The following is a 21,916-nucleotide window of genomic DNA, read 5'->3' as shown; positions in this document are numbered from 1 at the left end:
AAATGGAGAATACTGATGATACTGACAGTTAAAATAGAGAATACTATCTGTAGTCAGACCTAAGAGGTCCTGAAAAGCTTTTTTCAGGATTCAGATTTAAATATTCCTGAGATAAAAACCACTACTGATAAACATCTGAACATACTGAAACATCAAAGTCCAGTGAAACATCTCTAGTCAAGCCTGTAACTTCCAAATGTTTAATTTTGTATTTTTCTTCAATAATGTACAGCCTTCAGACTTGCCTCTGTTACCAGTAACAGAAGATGAAAATTTTATACTCTTAGAACAGTTTTTATCTATTCCAAAAACAAAAGGTGCCATATTAATGGAATGCAGCAGGTTGCAAATAAGTAATTTGTCCTTCTTTGAAGGTACCTGGTCTTTACTATAGTGACACTTCAATACCATCCCAAAAACAGATACAGGAACTGAATAGTGGTGTTAATCTATTGTTAATCTGTCTCTTTATTTAACAACTAGTGTTACAATTTTCAACAGTTAGACAGATCAAAACATTTAAACTGAAATGTAATCATCCAGAATTAAAACTATCACTATTTTGTGAGATGATTTTTGTCTGTCATTTCAAGTCACTTGCTTGTCCATATATTTCTACCTTTCACCCATAAGAGATCTTGAAAATATGATAAAGTGACAGATTAATGACATAAAACAAATCTCAGTTACTCAGTTTTATTCATTATCTTTTAACAGGACAGTGACAAGGTATTTCCAAACTTTTCTAAAAAACATGTTTATCAGTATAGCTAAGGGTTTCTATGAAGATCCAGTACAGGTCAATTTATAAAAGAGGTTGAGATTTAAAAGCAATTTAAAGTGATTACTAAATACTCTTTTTCGTTAACAACTAATTCAATGTTTCTTTGTCTTCCCCAATGTTCCAAAACTATTAGACATCAAAGTCATTCATTTTAAGCACCTTGTTACAATTTTTGTACCTCAATTTTCAAAATTACTTTCATTTTGCAAAGAGGTTCACCACTTTGAGAAATAGAATCTCCCTAAATTCAACACTAGTTTACTGTGAAAAGAAAACCATGACAACTGTTTGTACTCTTGCTTTATTATTACATCCGGCCTGGTCACTATTGGAAATTCAATCTATTATTGTTGCTAGGAGCCTGTTGCTATGCAACCTAAAAGGGTTATGCAGTACTTTCAGGCTGAGAAGCCTTGAAAACACCACAGGCCTTCTCCTATGGCTCTAACCAGTTTATTTAAATAGATGAACACTCTCCTTAGTCAATCCCAATTCTCAGCATATCCTTAAAAAAGTTACAATGACAAATTTGAATACTGTATACAAACACAAACCCAAAAAACTACACAAAAGCAAAATCTCTGACTTATGTTGCATGCTACAATAAAGCAGACAGCAGTATTTCTTCTAATCCATCATTTATTTAAATTAGCAAAGTTAAAATCTGTTAACTCTAAACCCCGTCATGGTTTAACCTTCACATACTAACCAGCTAGTATAATGGAGCTGGTAAACATGCTCTGCAAAGCCATTTTATAATAAACTTTTGACAGAACAATACATTTTCATACAATTTTCATACTCCCGATCATAAAAGTTGGACTTTGAGGGGAAAAAATTAACTTAGTAACTCTAAAATAGCAGAATATTTATTATTAACAATCTATATCAAAAGACGTCCAACAAACCTCTAACTAGATTTCAAGTGAGTTCTGTTTTTGTGTGTCTTTGTCACCTCTACATGTTCTACATATTAGACAACTAAGTAAATCTCCGCAGATTAATTTCTTTCAGCACTATTTTTGTAAATCTGCTGAAAGAATGGCTATGAAATGACATGCAAAAGATCTGATTTTTATGGCTTTTCTTTCTAATAGTCTGGGGCAGTTCCAGGCTGTATGAAAGGACAAGTTGTTCCATGGCACTAGAATTAAGAATACAGCATTTCCTCCAGCTTGGTCCTTCAAATGGATCCATACAACACTGTAGGATGTATTGCGAATATTTGCTGCCTGACTATCCAGAATGTTGGGAGTCAAAAACAAGTTGCAAATGCCTCTTCTTCAATGGTAGCATCTATTTTTGCTTACCTTTTCAAGCTAATTATTTTGTTAGTATGTTTTTCTGAAACTTCTAACCCTCTTTTAAATAAGACAGACAGGCACATCAGAAAAAAAACTAAACCAAACTTATTTTCTTAAGAGCATAAATTTAATAAACTAATGCACTGTCCCAAAAGTTATTGAAAATGTTACGATTAGTTATCTAGGCAACAGATGTAGCAGACAGTGCCACAAAATGGGATCCAGTAGTCATGAATGGAAATGCTATTGTTTATCCATTCCAAACTGCTGTGTGCTACTCAGTGACTGATGTTTTTTTAAGGGAACCATGAAAACAATAAGAAATATGAAGCATGTTCTGAAAACAAAAACCTCAGATGGTTGGTGGTAAAACAGCAAATAACCAGCAGAATGTATTCATAAATTCAAACTCTTTCAGCTACAACTTTGTTGCTTTTCCAGAATTTTTAAGTTTTCAAAATAATTTTCAAGGGTAAAACTGAACTTTACACCTGCGTCAGGGTAACACTCAAACAACACTCAAACAAAAAACCTGCCTTACCCCCTGTACTTGAGGGATTTAGCCTGGAACAGCCACCAATCTAGTAGAGTCTACAACCGAATGCCAAAATGAAACACATTCTATTGACTTCTACAGACAAATCTGAAGAACTGGTGTGTATAACCACCATTTTCAGTTGGCTTTTTCTGATTTTATTTTTAAAAGATCACTGTAATATGTTACCCTAGACACAACCACCTCAAAGATGACAGGCTGCTTGGACAACACCAACAACCAGATACAGCTAGAGGTGCAACAGAAGTATGTCACACTGTAAAACTACCTAGAGGTTTAGAATTAAAATTAGGTACTGATTATCTGAATTAAGTTCTGCGGTCAACATTTTGTTATAGCTTTTTATGAACTTCTGTGCCCAAGAATTTATTAGAGACAAGGAGGACTCTGACAAAGAGAACAGATGTAAAGTATTGTCCATCCACCATTTTTCCTTAGATGTTCTTCTGTAAATATATTTACTTTAATGTTACTGGTGTAAATGAAATTTGTAGATATCAGTTGTTCCTTTACACAAAACAGAATAGGGCCTTGATGCCTTCAGCCTGGTGAGACACTCTGGTTGTCTTCACTGACAGTTTAGTAAAATAAATTTGACCAGAATCTCACTTAGGACAAGCCTAAGACTCCTTCATCCTTTATTATAGAACTCATTTGTAAACTGGCCATTCAAATAAGCAGTGCAAGCTGAACATTCCCTTGGTTCTAGGCGAAAATTCCACATTAGTAAAATGACATATGAAGGTAACGTTTCTCCCATAATTCTAGAAACCTATTTTTAGGATAGAGTTCACTACCACCACAATAAATCCACACCAAATGCATGCACAATTGCTCCTGAGTTCCCTGAGGCAACAGCAAATATACCCACTCCACCAAAACCCCCAAATAACTCAAGAACTTGTTTCAATATATTCTTCAAGGATTCCACTTTGCAATAAGTGGGGTTATTTTCTGCAGAGTCTGGAGATTTACCGGTTCTTATGTTACTGTTAAAAGAAACAGATTCTGAATTTCTCAATTCCAGTTATTTCCAATTATATCAAACCAACTAAAAGAACATTCTTCCAAATATATTTTTAAGTATCAATTCCATATACATTGCCATGAAGTAGTCTAAAGCACCACAAGAGAAAGCTTGAGATTAGCAAACATGGAAGCAAAGTGACTGTTGGCAAATAAAAAGATCAGGCAGTCCCTGAAAGCCAATCTCGGCACCTGCAAGTTATCCCTATAACCAACTGGGTATACGTCGGCACTGTGTGATGCTTAGCAGACAAGTCACACCCCACTATCTCAGGTAAACTGTTAAATATTAAACCACATCCAAGCCAGGCATCCAACAATAACAGGGAAAAAAACCCCAAAAAAACAGCCAATCTGTGGACACTAAACTGCAGAGCCTAATAACAAAAGTGAGTGCCATAAAAGTAGTGAAGAAATAATTGTAATTGCAAAATATAAAGAAGCAGATATCACCGTCACTGATGATGATACAATAAAGCAGCAAAAAAAGAATGACATTATAAACCGCAAAGGAGGGAAAAAACGCTGAGAAAAAAATTCAAGATTGGCATATACTTTATGAGAGAAAGGAACATTTACAAACTTAGAAATTTAAATACATTTACAGAAAGCTGTCCCCAAAAAATACTGCTTTATGTCCTAAAGATATCCTTTACTACCTGCCTGCCCCACCATCTGAATTTGAAGTATCTCTTCAGAAATCTACTACTTAGCTTTGTAACCATTTGTTTGAAGTCCTATAACTGTAGTAAGGCAACAAATATTTCACTGTGTTTACTTTGTTCTTTCTTTTTTATTTAATAAATTTATACTCAATTTAAGAGCAAATTCAGCAGCAGCAATTCTACAGGAAATACACAAGAAATGCACTATGTTGAAAGCAATGACAAAAAAACCCACTCCAAAAATATTATTCTACCAAACATGCTTGAAATTTACCATCACACTTGATAATATTATTTAAGATATTAATTATAACTTTGTTTGCCTTCCTGTCTGACCTTTCTCAGAATGTTAGCTTTCACAAGCACATATTTATTCCCAAGAAACTTTTAGTACCAGCGTTCATTTTTGTGTCACATTACATGAAATATATTTTAAATACATTCAAATTCTTACACAAAAAAATAAACCAAAAAAATTCCATAAGCCAAACATACAAAAAACCTCCCACATGGCTTTTTGTTGCCCTCACTGTAAAAGACACTCAGTTCCAAACAGCACAGTCTGTTCTGCTTTTCCAACTTAACAATACTGAGCACCTGAAAAGATAGTGATTTGAACAAGCCACAGCTTGCATTTCCTGGATAGATACCAATATTTTATTTTTATTCCATGTGTGACTTAGAACAAACCACTTCAACTTATATTTTCAGCTTACAGGCATTTATTTACAAGCAATATCCTAAAATTATTAAATCTTCTTTACTCACCACTACCTTTCTCTCAAAGAAACAGTTCTCTAAGCCCTTAGCTGAGATTGACTGTAGAAAGCATTTGAAAACATGAAATTGTAAATGAAAATATGCATAAGGATTCTTATTTAAAGAATTTAAACTTAGCTAGGTTTATCTAGCATGGATTTTTTGCCCTCAAAGAAAAAACACTGAGTTAAAAAAAATGAAGTACAGTGTAAAACCCAAGTGAAGTAAAGAATATTGAAAAGCATACCAGCACACAGAAAGGCAAATAAAAATAATAAAAAGGTAAAAAAATAAGAAAAATTAATTAATTATTAAAAAATATGAAAGAATGTCATTAATCAAGCTGGTACTGTACAACAGTGAATATTTAACTAATCTCTATGTTTACAGTAATTGTACTTATCATACAAATTGAATATTGAGAATTGCACAATTGGATCCAAAACATATTGTTTGTTTATTTGTTTTCTGGCTTCTAGCATTACAAAACATTCCTAACAGAAATTTTAATATAATACTACAAAAAGCTTGATGCCCAAGAAGTTTAAGTACTATTACTTTCAAAAGATGGTTTGATAAAAGGTAGTGGTAACTGATTTTTATTGTTTAGTGCTATTTTTTATTAGGCTCCAGCATACTGCACCTAGAGAATAAAAAACCAATTCAAATATAAAGAACATTCAGAAACACTATTTATTCAAGATTTATGTCATGAACTGCAGAAATTGAATTTGATTTCTAAGTCTTAAAGACATACAACATACCACTTCATCGTTCTTACATAATTGAAATGCATACATAAGTTTTTGCTCATTCTTCAGGAAGTGCTAAACAAGAGTAAGATAAATCAAAGTATATTAATTTTGCTATGAATCTGAATGTCCCATCATGATAAACTCCAGACAAAACAAATAAAAAACCCCCAAAGAGAACCATTTCAGTCAACAGAAGCATTGATTATCAACCTATTTTTCTGATTTCACCAGTAATAGTGTAATGCACACTTCCTTAGATCCTTGCTCTTGATCTCTATCATTGCTACTAATTTTATATCAGCAGCTATATAATATAGCAAACACTTTTGTTAAAACTAACATCTCTTTACATACATTCAAAAATGATTGTCCTTGCTTCTGAAATCCTTTTTTTTTTTGGACACAGTCCAGTTCTTATCAGAATGAACAGAGTTATAGGCAAGTTACAGGAAAATATTTTAGATATCCTGATTACATAAAAGACCCCCTCTTCAGACTGCTGGCTGTTTTGTACACTGAACATCACTTACAAATCATCAGGCAGTCAGCCAAATATAGAATGTTTCATCAACACCCTTGAACTTGTTTCAACAAAAGAAATGATCCAGTTTATTTTAGAATTCTAATTTTTTTCCAATAAAAATATTATTTGCATTCTTTCACTTTTAGTTTATTCTTCTTCTTTGCTACAACAAAACCTGCCAATTAAGACTTTGATAAATACACACAAAAAAATATCAGCAGCTGGGGTTTGGTTCTGCCAGGTATTCAAACAAGGCCCTCCTCCTTTTTTAAACCCCTTTGTTCATCACTGTCTTTCCTGAAGAGACCTAAAAAATGTTTTCCTGCTACTGCGGTTTTCTCTACAGCTTTTATTTTTCTGCCTCTGCAAGACTCCAGTGGAAAGTCTTGAGGTTTCATTCTAAAATATTGTATAAATAAATGTGAGGAATCCAGTCTATGTCCAGACCTAAGCTTGCAAAATCCATACTATGAAGTGTTGGACCAAAATAACAGAAATGTAAAAAGGAACCCCACAGTTGCATTACTGGGGAGATCATCTCCTGGGCACTCAATCAAGGTCTTTGTGATGTAAGTCAAGAGGACTACTTTGTGACCCTAGCTCTATCCTTCCACTTTTACCTACATATGTGAGGATTCAAATGCTGTCCTAGGAAACTGAACTGGCCGGCAAGACTAGAAGGCAAACTAGATCACGTCTAGGAACTTCTGCTGTAGAACAAGAATCACACGTAAAATCATAGTATAGCTTGGGTGGGTGTGGATTTCAGGAGCTGCCAATCCCAACTTAACTCCCAAAGCAGGTTCAGACTTTGCATTAGACAGCTCACCAGGGCTTTATCCAGTTAGAGCTTGAATACCTCCAAAGATTGAGATGGCAAAACTTACCCAAGCTGCACAGCTGGGCTGTCCTCATGGGAAGAAAGGTTCTTCTTGTCTCCAATCTAAACCTCTTGATTCACATCATGAAACTGTCTCTCATCCATTTACCACATGCTTCCATTGGAGTGCACTTCCAGAAAAGGCTGCTGATGGCATGCCTGTAACTCTCTCCTCTCACAACTGAACAAGTTCATGTTGTTCAGTGCCTATGTACAGATATGTGCACTCTAGCTCCTGACTGTCTCAGCGGCCCTTTGCTGAACTTACTCCAACCAACTCCTTTTCCACAACTGTAGAAGAGTGAGAGTAAAAGCAGAAATGCCTGTGAATGTTGTATAATAAATACAGAGGAGAGGTGGATAAACACTTCTCTCAATTTCCTGCATATACCTGTGTTCATACAGCCCAATACACATTTTTGATCTTCCCTTCAGCCAAGGCACACTGCTAGCACATGTTCAGCTACCTGACAACCACAATCTCAGGGCTTCATCCAGCCTGTAGTCTCAGCCACTCTGTCCCAGCCTGCAGTCTGCAGCTACAGGTCTCTGAAGGCCTAGAGAGCTTCATAGGACTGGCATTCCTCTCCCTTTTGGCCTGAAGATTATTGTAGAAATAGGTTAAAAAAAAAATTTTTTTCAGCGACTGTTTTTGTTTTAGATTTCACTAAGACAACTGTATTTATAATAGGCAATCTGTATGCATGCTGTAAGGAAAGACAAGCTTTCTAACACTCTGTGAAGGATAGTTAAGAGATTATTTGAGAAAATATGCTCAATACAGAAATTACATACCAGTCAATGATGTGAAAACCACCAGTTTTACCCTTTGCCCAAACACAAGCAACTCCATTTGACAAGTTGAACCACCTAGATTAAAATAAAATGTCCTGCTCGATAATTCTTATTCCTAAGAAACTATCTGTCACATTTCTTTCACTTTGCAAGGAAAAGAAATACAACCACAAACTGCACACCATACTGCACTAAGTATCCTAAGCATCTCCTGTTCCTTCAGTTTTATTGATGCCTTGAAGATCTAGAAATAATCAACACACTTTTGAGACAGTATTAGAACAGGAGGTAATATAAAGGCTGATCTTCATTAGAAGCCTCCAAGGGCAGGTTTATAAGTTTAGCAAATTAGCATAATTGAAAAGAATCCTCAGTTAGAAGTACAAGTAATGAGGCAATTCCCCCTGGTTCTACCCCTTCCTGAACTCCCCCCCCCCCCCACCTTAGATAGGAACTAAACTTTTATATGAAAATGTGTCTCCAAGAGCTGGTTTGAACCTTGGCTCCCAAAGAGAACCAAGACAGGATAGGGGCCTTGGAGCTTCTGGAATGTGTTTTGTCTTCCCCCCTATCAGGGAAGGGAAAAGTACTGGAGCTACCTAGGAACTGTATAACTATATAACAATAGTCTACAGAAATACATATTTGAAGGAAATATAAAACCAAAAATCATTCTGGCATAATTACTTAACCATTTCCATTCTAGCGAGTTAAATGCTGTAAAACTAGAGCACATGCTTTTGAATCAGTCTGTGGAAGACAGAAGTACTTCATGTAGAACAAACATATTTTTAAAAACAAAGTCTAAATACTAGCCAAAGAGAACAGATCACTGGGAGGTTAGAAGCATAGCTATAAAACAAAGTTATACTTGTGACCATGAAGTTTGTTTTACAGAGATAATACAAGTAACTTTATTAGAGGATTTAACATATTCTGAATCAACATCTCATTTCCCACTGTTAACACCCAATTATATCTTCAAGCCATTTTTAATGGCCAAAACCTGTTACTTTCCCCTTCTTATACTACAAACTCTGGGATAAGTACTAAAGTTTCTGACCAAAACTTACACAGACACACGCACACACACACTGCTTAATTCATGACAGATGACAAAAACATAACTTCTATTTTCCTATTCTGCCAGATCCCCTTGTTTTTCTGACTTGGACATTATATCTTTTCCCATTTTATAAAATACGGGTAGAAAATGCTTGCAGTTTTTCAAAATATTAATTATTTTCAAGTGCAGGAAAAAAAATGAACTGCTGGTTCCAGCTTAATCCTTTTTTCAGTAGGCTACAGATGGTCAGACTGTTGATGTTTAGCTTCCAAGACATTCAGCTGTGTCTGAAAAGTTACCCTCCTTGCATCATAGCGTGTAATAAAAAATACAACTATGCTGACACAAGAACTTTTGAGTACCTCCAAATTACAGCTGTGCTGGGGACACAAGCCATTAAAAGTTGCTGAGATTTACAGCACTGAGTTGTTACAAGTCTTAGCCAAATAACCTAGTATTTCGTCCTGAAATCAAGAAGTGGCAGCCCTTACATGGCAACCTTTCACATGCAAAGTAATCCTAAAACTCCTCTTCATCTCAGTTGCCTGAAACATGTTTGTAATAAACAAACTTGTAACTGGTGACTTGAGACTGCATGAAGAATCTGTCTTCATCAGGTCATGAAAGGCAGCCACTGCACAGAAACCATGATTCTATGTCCAGCTCCTCCCTGAATTCAAGAAATGCCAGTTTCTTCAGAATTCAGTAACAAGAAATCAATACTGAAGACTTTCAAGCCCTATTAAGGACAGGAAATTTGACTCAGTGTCTATATCAAGATCATGGCAGGAAATTTTAATATCTGAAATTTAAATCTGCCTCCAAAGAAAGTATGGATATAAAACAATGACAAAAAAATCTCAATATCCCAGACCACACAAGCTCATAAGGTTATAGTGTTTGACAACTGACCATCTGAATGACCTGAAACAACAGCATTAAAAAGTGTAAATCACAAACAGTGTAAATCCACAATGTGAATCAGTGTAAACCCAGAACTTTTAAAACACTGGGAAGTCTGTTTCATAAGACAGAATCATTACTTACATCATAAATTATGCTATTGCTTTGAAGGACTACCTCTAATTTTGAGTTTACTGCAAATAAACCTTTCTGCAGAAGTTTGCTAGCAAAAGGTACTTAGGACACAAAACCTAAATTCTATGAGGTACCCTGAGATTTGCATAACTGTAAGCCTTTCTCATTTCTATACCACAAGAGACCCAGCATATTGAAATCTCTATACATTACCTTGCTCACTACTGTTCCATGAAGTACCCTCTCAGGACTGTGCTCCTTACACTAGAAAGGAGTTTCAGAGTTGGAGAAAGCCAGAGCAACTCAGGACAACCTTCCATCAGAAAGCACTTGGAAAGAGACAATACCATGAAGAGCTGTGCTTTCATCTTAATTCATTCACTCTTGCCTCATTTCAAAATCCGAACTTGTAGCTCAAAAGCATTTCCACAAAATAAGTGAATGAAGTTATATTTCTGTCCTACTTATTATTAAATAATAATTATATTAAATTACGTTAAATCTATGATTTAACACTAAGCATGCTTTACTCTCTAAAATAACTGTAAGGATGATATAGCTCATGGAAGAGCTTCCATGCCTTTCAGAAACACCAACAAATAAACTTCGTAGGAGTTACAGGGAATTGCTATTACTATTACCCAGAGTCAACTCTGAGGAATTAGAAACATACTGGATTCTGTATTTTTTCCATTTACTAAATCTGGCAGGAAAACAATACAATGAATATGGAATTTGCAAATTGCAACTCAGTTGAAGTGATTTAACATAGAGTGGACAAAACAAAATAGGAGCTAAGTGCTAAAGACAAACACAAATGTTGATACCTACCACAGTGTGTCAATTCACCTCATGGCTAACAGTCAATCTAATAAATCAGCTACTACACAGGTAGCTCAACTGCTCCTCCCTATCCAAGGGTAATGCAACTTTGAAAACAGCTAGACTTTCCTAAGAAGAAATCAAAATAGTTTTCATAAATTATATACTTTCTAAATGATTGTAATAGTCTCTTGAACTATGTATATTTAAACAATACCTTTCTGTAACTTAACTGTAAAATGCATATCATCTGATCATTAAATTATTCCAGATTTTTCAATAAGAAATTATGGAAAAAGTTAGTTTTTAAACTGTGATTATACAACTATTATTTTTCTTCAAAACATTGAAAAGGAAGAATAGGATTTTAATTAAAGAAAGTAGTTCTAATGCAAGGTTAATTCTTTATTGTATCTTCTAAATTCTCTGAGATACAAAGTAATTAACACTGACTTCCAATAATAAACACAATACATAAAACCTTCTGATTTCCAATAACAAAAACAATATATAAAACCTTAACTAGAAAAACAAATTAACAATCCTTTGTGTATAGCCACATGTCCTTCCTAATGGAAGGACTACAATGTGCATCTCATCAGCAAGAATGTGAGGTAGGAAACATTCTGCCTTCATTAAATCTGTAACTCTACTGTATCTACTCTCAAGCCACAGAACAATAAAGAGGTATACAGCAGACATCTTACTGGGAAAATAAAAGAGTTAGGACTCTAAAGGGAGATTTTAGAATACTTTTCATAGCAGTTAAATAGAAAATAAGTCCTCACATTTATGAGACATTTAGTATAAGACAGAAATCCTGACATTGGCTACGGCTTCCAATGGCACGAGAACTACAGCTATTTTGTTATTTCTGCTTTCCCCTACCAATAATGAAGAGATTAAGTCCTCCTTAGATAAGACTAGTTACTTTTCACCATTCAACTCTGTTAGTTTCACTGTTAATTTCACTCCCATCTCTTCCCAGTGCAGAATGCTACCACAATGCAAGGAAGAAAAAGCTCAGGTGATACGACTCTAATTTTGTTAACATGAGGTGACACAGTACAAGAGCAACATTTCAAAATGCTTTGAGGATAATCTGCAACAGGTCACACTAAAACACAACATTACAAATTGACAGTCCTAGTCATCTAATCCCCTAGAAAAGAAACAAGAAATTCAATAAACATCCAATATCATTGTCAGATTAAGAGAGATATATAAGCAAGCCTGCTCTCCCTTCTCCCACCTCAGATTTCGGAAATTTTGGGGACAGGGGAAGAAAATCAGACCAAAGGTATTAGAGAATCAGCTGAAAATTCTGCAGACATGACCTAGCTCACTGGAGCCAAAAGATGTATTTTTTAATAAATAAATAGCTATCTATAACCTTAATAACTGTCTTGTAAGTAGTCCTGTCACTGAATCCTATTATACGTTTAAAGTTCTTTGTTAGGGATGGATAGTTAACAACACATATAAAAGTAATCAGATAAAAAAACCCTAATAACCCCAGAACATCTCAACTGAGGTAGAATGATCTGACTCAATGCCCCTACAAACTGACATACTCTACCTTTTAATAGATAAGCCTGTTTCTATTTCTCCTTCGCAATGTTGCATGACTTAACTACACTGAGTTTCAGAGTTTAAAAAACATCCCTGAGGTGGTATATAAAAGAAAGCATTGTTAGTTTAAATGTAATGAGGAAGTAAAACAGAAGAGAGAATCCATTTATGTGGTACATAAACAGTAAACATGGCTTTGAGTCATTAGGTGTAGTAGCAGCATCCAAAGCCTGAACAAAACCTAGATACATGGTTCTTGCCTTAAAGGCCTTGTAAACTTACTTGAAATCAATCTTCAATAAGAAGAAAATGAAAGAACTAGATATATTGTTTACTCAGAAATGGTCCAAGATGCTGAGATGCTCAACATACTATGTCTATGGGTGAACGAAATGACCTTTAAAAACTGCTAAATAAAAAGAGCTAAATTGCTCTTTCCTCTCACTGATGAATGAATAAAGTTATAAATGCTACAAGTACACTCCAGTTCAGTTATTCACATACAGTATTTGGCATTCTCATAGCATTGCTATGAATGTCATGCAAGAATTTAAAGAAGACAGGTTAGAAATAAATTAGACAAAGAGGAAACCTAAATTGCTAGAAACTAACCTTCCAAGTCCCACTAATATTTATATTGTAAAATGGGAAACTTCTTTATCAAATAGAATTTACAATATATCCCATCCACTACCTCTTGATTTTAGAATACTAAAACTGAAGTTCTTAACTAACCAAACGACTTAACAATAGTGGAACAGGTAGAACAACTAAACTGTTTGCAATAGTGTGCAAAACCAAGCAATTTAAGGTGTACTACCCTAGCTACAGTCTGCATCTTTTCGCATGATTCCAAAGGGAAATTACACTAAACTAGACACCATTAACCACCTACACATAAAAAAGAAAATATTGCCTTATTAATCTTACGGGGTATGATAAAGCATATATTACTAAACTATACAAGTTACTACAATTAACTTCTAATCTGAAAATTCATATATCCATAGAGATTTTTTTTAAATTAAAACATAATAGTACTTCTAAATATGTAGAGGTAAGGGTTGGTTTGAGTTTCTCTTTTTTCTTTTTGGGGGAGGATGTGAGGGGGAGGTAGGTCGATGGCTTTCTTTCCCAGAACTAATGATGTAGAAAAATATCCAGTCCTTTTTGCAATTCTTAAGTACATAGCCCCCATGCCAACCTTAGTTTCAACTAGGAAGAGCTTCAGTGAGAAAGGAAAAAAATTCTATATACAGCAATACATTTTTTAAAAAGTGCTGACATAGGAACAAATTAGCTACGTAAAATGTGAATACAGACTTATAAATAAAAAATGTAACATACAATAAAAGTCACTCCAAAATGCATGTGTGTCTCAGATAAGTTCATGTAGTACTTCAATTAGTATACAGCTTATATAGTTTCAGCTATATGTGAAACAGACATCATTTACATATAAATACTTGTTTTCTTTTGATGAACAGAAAGTGCACTTTAAGTGTGTGAATCTACACACAAAGACATAACCAGATCCAGAACAGCCAATTTCCTCTATGATTTTTAACATAATACTGTGAAAACAATAGGTTTGCTTTATTGCACTGCACAGAAAAAGTGTGAAAATTTCAGTAATGTTTATTCAACTCTCATATACATTATCAATGCACTTCAATGAACAAACTTTTAGGATTTTCTTTCCTTTTTGTATTTCAAATAGCATAGCACCCTCTTGTGCATCTGCTAGAAAGAAAACAACTAACAATAAACACCAGTCATTGAGATTAAAAAGTCAACATGAAAAAAAGAAAAAAGGAATCCTTAGAAAGAAACAAACAAAAAAAATAGACAACCAGCCTCAATTTAATTCTTTCTTATTAGAATATTTTGCAATTGAGGAAATTATAACTACTGAATAAAAAAAAATAAAAGAAAAAAACCCGCTGATGTGCTGATACAGCAGGGTGCCAGAAAAAATTAAATATATATTAGTCTAAAAATAATATTGTGTTCATAATAGTAATTCATTTTTATTAAAAAATATTTCAAAATGAAATAATCTATAAGTAAAAAATATAAGGCAGTGAAAAGAAAATGTTACACCACAGACTATATCTGCTCTTAGTCTTGCAAGAATAACAATTATTAGGTCTACAGCTATCCACACACTCAAACTACTGAATTTCACACCAAAATAATCACATCTCCTTTAAAAGTTCAGTAAGAAATTTTAAAATTATGGTATTCCATGAAACATTTCAAACTCTGCTATGACATTGTAACTATTAAAGCATAAACTCTAATATGACACATCAAACTATTAAAATACACCTAGTCACTAGGAAAATAATTTCCTACAAAAGTAATTTTTCTAATCACAGAAGTGAAGATCACCATCTGCTTTAGGAAGCTCTTTGTAAACCTCTGGAAGTTTCAACACAAGGCACAAGAAATGAAAGTGACACCTGTTTAAATCAGCCATCTGTTCCTAACAAACTAGATTTAGACAAATCAGTATATATACTGATCCTTAAATTTCCAAAATATGGGTATGCATAGCATCTGTGAGAAAAGAGAAGTATTGCTTTGATTGACAACCAACTGCAGGCAAAATACACAGATAATAAACTTGTGGCTAATTGAAATAAAAGGTCTTAAATATTAGTTATACATTTTAAAAGCCTCATTAAGTTTTCAGCCCTAATTCTTAGAAAAAAAAAAAAAGGCATTTTCATCAATAATTTCAAACATTCTTCTTTTTGTATTCTAGTATATGAATTTGACAAAGAGCTTGGTTTTGAAATAGAACTCCAGCTACAAGGACACTACATTGCCAATGGAAGCTTATTTTTCTGTTCTGTATTGTCGAGCATTCACATGTCTTTCCAACTGACAACGATTTTTAAAAACCATTTTAATACTCATATATCTTTTAAAAAGCCTATTTATTTTGTAAGCATTCTGCATGACACATATCTGCAAATGGTAAGCTGTCAAAGACTGCAGGTAAAAAATAATCTAGAATATTTTCAGAGGGAAGAAATCCTTTCAAAGCAAAGCATGAAAATGAGAAACACTATCTACAGTACTAAAAGGAACTACAATGACAATGTGCATTACATTTTAGACGTTGGCTTACCTTTCAAGTAAGAGAAGAAAACAAAAGCAGCCTAACCTCTCAAAAGTTTAGTAAATGGAAATAAAGTGCAACATTTATTTCTCTAGGCAGTTTTTGATTAACAAACTACGCTGTCAGGCAGGAACAAGCAATGCGATAGTGCTAACAAAGCTGAACCTAATTATCTAATAAAGCACCATGACTTTAAAATCTTTAACAGCTTTTAACAGTATCTTTCATGTCTATTTTATTTATGTACACTACCTTACTGAAAGGATTTCTCCAAATAGCATAACGTAGGTTAGTTTAGCAGTAGTACAACAGAGGACCTGATCATGACTGTTTTGTTTGGATACGTTGAAACAAAATTAGAGTCACACTCTCTAAGTCATGAAAGCCTATGCATTTAAATAAAATTTTTAAAAACTCGCAAGGCACGTGCGTCATTTTCAAACACTGGTTAGCATCACAAACATCAACTATTTTGTTAGCTGTGGGCATTAGGCATTATGCTGTGGGCATAATGCAAATCTCATCTGTGGTCACTGCAGTATCTCAAAAAGAATAAAGAGCCAATACTTTTCTGAATATAAGTCCATAATATTAAAAGCAGTGATTACACCTGCTCTTTTATTTTCCAAACTGAATTTCCAAATTCAGTTGGCTAAGGAAAATGCAGCCAAATAGTATTATAAAGGTCTGGGTTTAGACAAAAACGTGCTTTTAATATGATTTTTAAGAAACACCTGTGTACATCACCCCACGAAGTTAGAACAGAAACTTTGTCTCGCACAGAGGCACCCACTTTCCTTTGCTACCCAGCAGCCCGGATATATGTTCTACAAAGAGATTTCAACACCCAGAAATGATCCCATTCTGAGCAATATTCTGTAGTGATCTAGTAGAGCTACTCAAGAAAGGTATGGTGCAGAACCAACATCTTCTCTTTTCAACAACAGCAGATGCCAGGAATTATTTCAAAACCAATGATTCATAAAAACTGTCAACAAATCCATAAAGACTCAGATGTGCCATATAACTGATACCCTGCAAGAACTCACACTGAAAATTCTCAATGTGTTTAGAACTTATTTACACCAGGATCTAAAAAATCAGCATGTAGTGGTTTCATCTTGGAAAAAAAACCCTGAAAGATGATGATGTAGAGGCTTTTGGTCATTATCTAAAATAATTTATTTACTAAGTTCTTGTGAATTATGAAACATTAAAACACATTAAAAAAAAGATCCAATAAGCTTTACCTCAAGGAATATCAGTATCAAACTACTTAGCAGATTTTATAGTTAATACCTGCTTGAAAAAATTGCCCCAGTCACACTCATTGGTAGTTCCAATGTGAGACAAATCCCATATCTTTTATATCTAAGGATATAAAAAATCAAAAGATGTATATACAATTAAATGTAGAGTTTAGATTAAAAACAAGAGCATTATTGTTTTTCCTAATTATTATACCAAATATTTAGGAAATAAGTAAGTCAACACTTCAGAAAGAATAAAGCCTGCCAAAACAACACATGATGTGACAAGTCAAAGAGGAGAGTACAACGCTCCCCTTCGTATGTATGGAAAGATAAAGATGCTTAATGTTTCACTGCCATAAAAGATTAAATTTAAATTCATCCAAATAATTTAAAAAGTATAAGAAGTATGATTTGACATCAATGACAACAAATATCTTTAGATCTTAACAAGCAATCACAAAAAGCAAGAAGAAAGCATGCATTTTGGATTGAAAGTAAGAAGAAAACCATACTCATTAATAACATGAGTCCTACTACATCTCTTTGAGAGGTATACAGCTGTCCCTTCCCTCTTTCACAGAAGTATTATCGAAAAGCAGCACCACTATGAAAATCACACAGACTTCTTTTTCATACTATTTTTTTGTCCTTTCTTTGCTGCTTAGTACTGAAACCCACTGTCAGTATCTTGAATTTCTTTCATCGTGGAGAGTTTGAGGAAACAAATGGATTCTCTCCACATAAACGTAACTGTGTGAAAAACAAGACCTACACATGCACTGTTTCATGTTACACTGTCAGTATGAAAGCATCATTTAAAAACAATTCCCTGCAGAAGGAGTGCAATAAGAATAAAAAAACCAAACCTGTCTTGTCTACTCTGTGTATGTATTAGTGGGGGTATTGAATAAACAAAACCCCACTTCACAATACAAAGAAAACATAGCTTGCACGAAAATAAATCGCAAATTAATTACAAATAAAAGAAAAAAAATACACAGAGAAAGCACAGAAAAAAAGGGGGGTAGGTATGATCGATAGCACGAAGAGTATCATTAAAAGATAGAGCAAGTTCACGAAAACATGCAACATTTAGTTATTCAGTAGTCATATCAAATCAGAACAAGGCCCCTGTAAGTGAAAGGGGGAACTTAACCCCTACTCTTGCTGTCCTACAGGATCCGGCTGCATCTTTCCTCCCAACCCTACGGCTTTTTTCAGGTTTCAAGCCATTAACCTTTGACTGCGGCCGCAGCGCGTCCCCCGATTTCTGCATCTCCTGACCCGTGCAAACGAGACCCAACTCAAACGCACACGCACCGCATCCCAGCGATTGTCCTGGAGGTCCCGCAGCGTGCCTGCGTCCCCGGCATCGCCCAGCCTCTCCTCCTCCTCAGCCAGCACGGCGGCCGGCCCCGCTCCCCGCCCGACACCCCCGTCTACGCCCGCCGCCCCTCTCTCCCCGACCGCACGGCGCTCCCGGGAGGGCCGCGGGGGGTCGGCGGGGAGCCCCGCGTCCCCTCGCCGCCCCGCGGGCAGGGGCGCAGCCCGAGGGCGCAGCCCGGGCCCGGATGCCGCGCGGAGAACGAGGAGGGAGGGCCGGGGTGCGCCCGCCGAGCGCATTCACCTGTGCCGGGGCGGGCTGCGGCGGCGCTCCCGCTGTCGCTGCTGCTGGTGGCGGCGGCTGCGGTTGTTGTTGTTGTTGTTGTGGTGGGTGACGGTGAGGCAGGGGGTGCGGAGCAGCGGCAGGAGGAGGAGGAGCAGGAGCGGGAGCGGAGCGGCTGTTGTTGATGGGTAACAGTCGCCAGGACTACGGTGACTATGGCGCTCGACTCACAAGGCAACGGTTGCTATAACTCACAAAAGGAGAGCGGGAGCGGGAGGGAGGGACCGACGGGCGGACGGAGGGAGGCGGGGGCGGCGGCGCGGCCGAGCGCCCCGGAAGGGGCGGGGCCTGCGGTAACGGCTGGCGCGCGCCGGCTCCCCCGGGCCCCTGGCGCGGGGCGCGCGCCTGCCCGGTTCTCCGCCCGCGCGGGGCGGCTCACACGGCGGGCCCGGCGCGGTGCGGGGCGCGCGGCGGCCGCGCGAGGCCCGGCAGCGGGGCGTGGCCTCGCGGGGGCCGCCTGACGCCACTTCCGGCGGGAGGCCGGGCAGGAGGGGCTCCGCGGCCGCCGTCCCTCCCGCCTCAAGATGGCGGTGGCCGGGCCGCTCCCCCACCGCCCGTGGCCCGCGCTGCCATTTTCGTGGGGGGGAGGAAGAAGAGTCGGACCAGGAGTAGGTCGCTGGCGACAAGCGGCGATGGAAGGGGAAGCGCGGTCGGCACCATGCCTGGCGTCATTCCTGTCCCGCCCATTTCCCGGTGGCCTCGCGGTAGCCCTGCGGACCCTGGACTTCTGCAGGGGCGGCTGAGCTAAGGCCCCGAAGTGCCCGATGGCTGCTGCCAACCCACGTGGCCTTCCGTTTCGAGTGCGTGCGTTGGGCCGTTGTCCCAGCTGGCACACCGAGCCACAGAACCAACTCGGTTGGAAAAGGCTTGAGATCGCCAATTCTAATCAGTGACCAAACACCACTTAGTCATCTAGACAGGGTATTGAGTACCATGTCCAGTCGTTCCTTAAACACTTCCAGGGAGGTTAACACTAGGTGTGATAACCGGATGCTCTCCTTACAGCCCCTGTTTGCTCCTTCCAGGTATATACAGAGTTACAGGGACGGACATCTGGAGATCATTTAGTCCAGCCCACCCGGTGCCAAGGCAGGGTCACCCACAGCAGGCTACACAGGAACATGTCCAGGTGTTTTGAATGTCTTCAGAGAGCAGAACTCCAGGCCCTCGGTGGGCAGCCTGTCCCAGTGTTCTGCCACTACCAAGGTAAAGAGCTGCTTCCTGGGGGAAGGTGACTTTGAGGCTATGTATAATGCCCCTGCATCCACTGGCTACTACTGTGTCTCCCAGTAGACCCCTTGCATTCCCATCTGCAGCCCTCTTCTAACCAGAAAAGTATCTTTGAAGCTTGATATGCAGTTGCAGAAGTCTGTATAGCCAGTAATGCTTGCCTATATTCTATGTAAACCGTGGAGTTCCCTCTTGACCTATGTACTGCTTTGTGTCCTCATGTGTTCTACAAACACATCTTTTACCAGTCATACCTTTCTCATACCTCCTGCTAAAAGCACCTGGTATTTGTGTGGAATAGCCTACAACCAGCTCTGTCCCTACAGAAACAAATTGAAATTGTTCTTGTATTAGTATATTTACTCTGATTTTGAGGGCCCTGTGTAACCATCTTAAGCTGTACAAACTATTTACTAAAAATACTGGGAAATAGGGTTAAGTATATACAAACAAGATCTTGACTGACAGATTTAAATCTATAACAGAGCAGTCTTAAATTAATAAAGCGGTCTAAAGCACTTTATAGCTGAGGCTATGTCTTGATATTTCTGCTCTGGAACCTAATTTTCGTGAGATGCTAAACTAGTAACGTCAGCTGAGGTAACCTCATTGGATATCTAGGTGTTTTTGGAGCTCCCACTCACATGACTTTTCAAAAACATGAAAATGAGACACAACTATAAACAATCTAATATAATAAAAATAGATGTAAATGCATTCAATTAATTCAATTAAAGGTAAAAGATATTTTGATGAGCATCTTTCATTCTATCTAGCAAAAGCAGGTACTTTAATTTAGCTTGTACATGGGAAAGTTTAATGATTTGTGTTTCATACGATTTTAAATTTCATATTAGGTGAACATATTAGGAACAAGGTGAAAACCAAATGGAGGTGTTGTGTACTGAGTAGTTTTACCAAAAAATTGTTGCCAGAGTGATGTGACCTAATTCCATGATAAAGATTAAGCAGCACTCATGTCATCTATGTTGCTAAAGAAAACATTGACCTTAAGTATTTTAATTCTGGATATTTTCTGTTGTGTCAGTCGTCACTTGCATTGTTATGTGCTTGGCCACCTTAGTAGCGTGAGCTGTGATGAATGTGGTAAAGTTGGGAGGATAAAAGCACTGGGCTGTTGATTTTTTTCCTGAAATCATGGACCTTATGTGTCTCTCTGTGTGGAAAGAACGAATCAAGGCCTTGGCAGAAATATAATATATATATATAAATATCACTATACATCTTCCCTGAGCCAGTATATTTGCAATTATTTGAATCTATAGCAACAATTCAGTCTATAAGAAAATTATTAATTTCTCTGTCAAAGGAAAATAGCTACTTTTGTTACAGGAAGATTATTTCATCACTTCAATATTTTGATGTTTCCATCTATTAAGTTAATTTTCAGAGGTACCCACTTAGATCAGCCAGGACCTAATGGAATCTGTTTCAAATAACTAAAAATAAATTTTTGCAAATTTGTATCCCAACATTTTATCAATCTGATCTTTATCAAAGAATACATGTCTCATCTTTATTTTTGATGAAGTTTTTTTTAACTTATTCAACAGTTATTCACTGCAAGACAATCACTAAAACATTCAGTCCCTTCACAGAATTTTTTGTAACTAATACCAGTATTAAACAACCCGCCAAATTTAAATATGAAAGCAGTGTTGATTAAAAATGATTGTTTGCTAAAAGCCTTGTGTTTTGTAGTTAGATGCAAAATATACTGCACATATCAAAGTAATTTATATTTTACTGTGTGGATAAGGAATAATAAAAATATAATCAAAGTTTTTCACTAAAACATGGTTGGACAGAAGTTGCTCATGTACCTTGAAAATTATCACTTTTTGTTGCCAGATTCAAAACTTTAACACCTCTGAAAAAATAACTGCTGTTATATGCAGGAATTTCTACTGCAATTTTGCATGTTGAGAATGGTGATAGACAAAAGACTATTCCTATTAATTACTTTTTTTTTAATACTAGATTTATAGTGCTTTAAGTTTTCTATTTTCGATAGAGCTACATTGTTATCCCTCAGAACTTTTCCAAAATGTCTAATCTTACACAGTTTGGG

At 36.8% G+C, this 21,916-nt stretch overlaps 1 protein-coding gene across 4 annotated transcripts in view; it reads right to left on the bottom strand.

Annotated features, from left to right (window-relative positions):
- The window catches only part of RFX3 (regulatory factor X3), a 96,461-nt gene extending 76,154 nt beyond the window's left edge, over window positions 1–20,307 (bottom strand). For 2 of the 4 annotated variants that reach the window (XM_079330025.1, XM_079330029.1), the window contains exon 1: window positions 18,556–20,307. The gene's annotated coding sequence lies outside the window, so the exon portion shown is untranslated. Of the gene's footprint in view, window positions 1–16,974; window positions 18,421–18,555 lie in introns of those variants that run through there. The other 2 variants (XM_079330026.1, XM_079330027.1) reach the window with 2 other exon arrangements.
- Window positions 20,308–21,916: the final 1,609 nt, after the last annotated feature.

Source organism: Erithacus rubecula (assembly GCF_903797595.1).
Source record: "Erithacus rubecula genome assembly, chromosome: Z".
Classification (NCBI taxonomy): Eukaryota; Metazoa; Chordata; class Aves; order Passeriformes; family Muscicapidae; genus Erithacus; species Erithacus rubecula.
The sequence above is the reverse complement of the archived record's forward strand: the minus strand, read 5'-3'. Positions and strand labels throughout refer to the sequence as shown.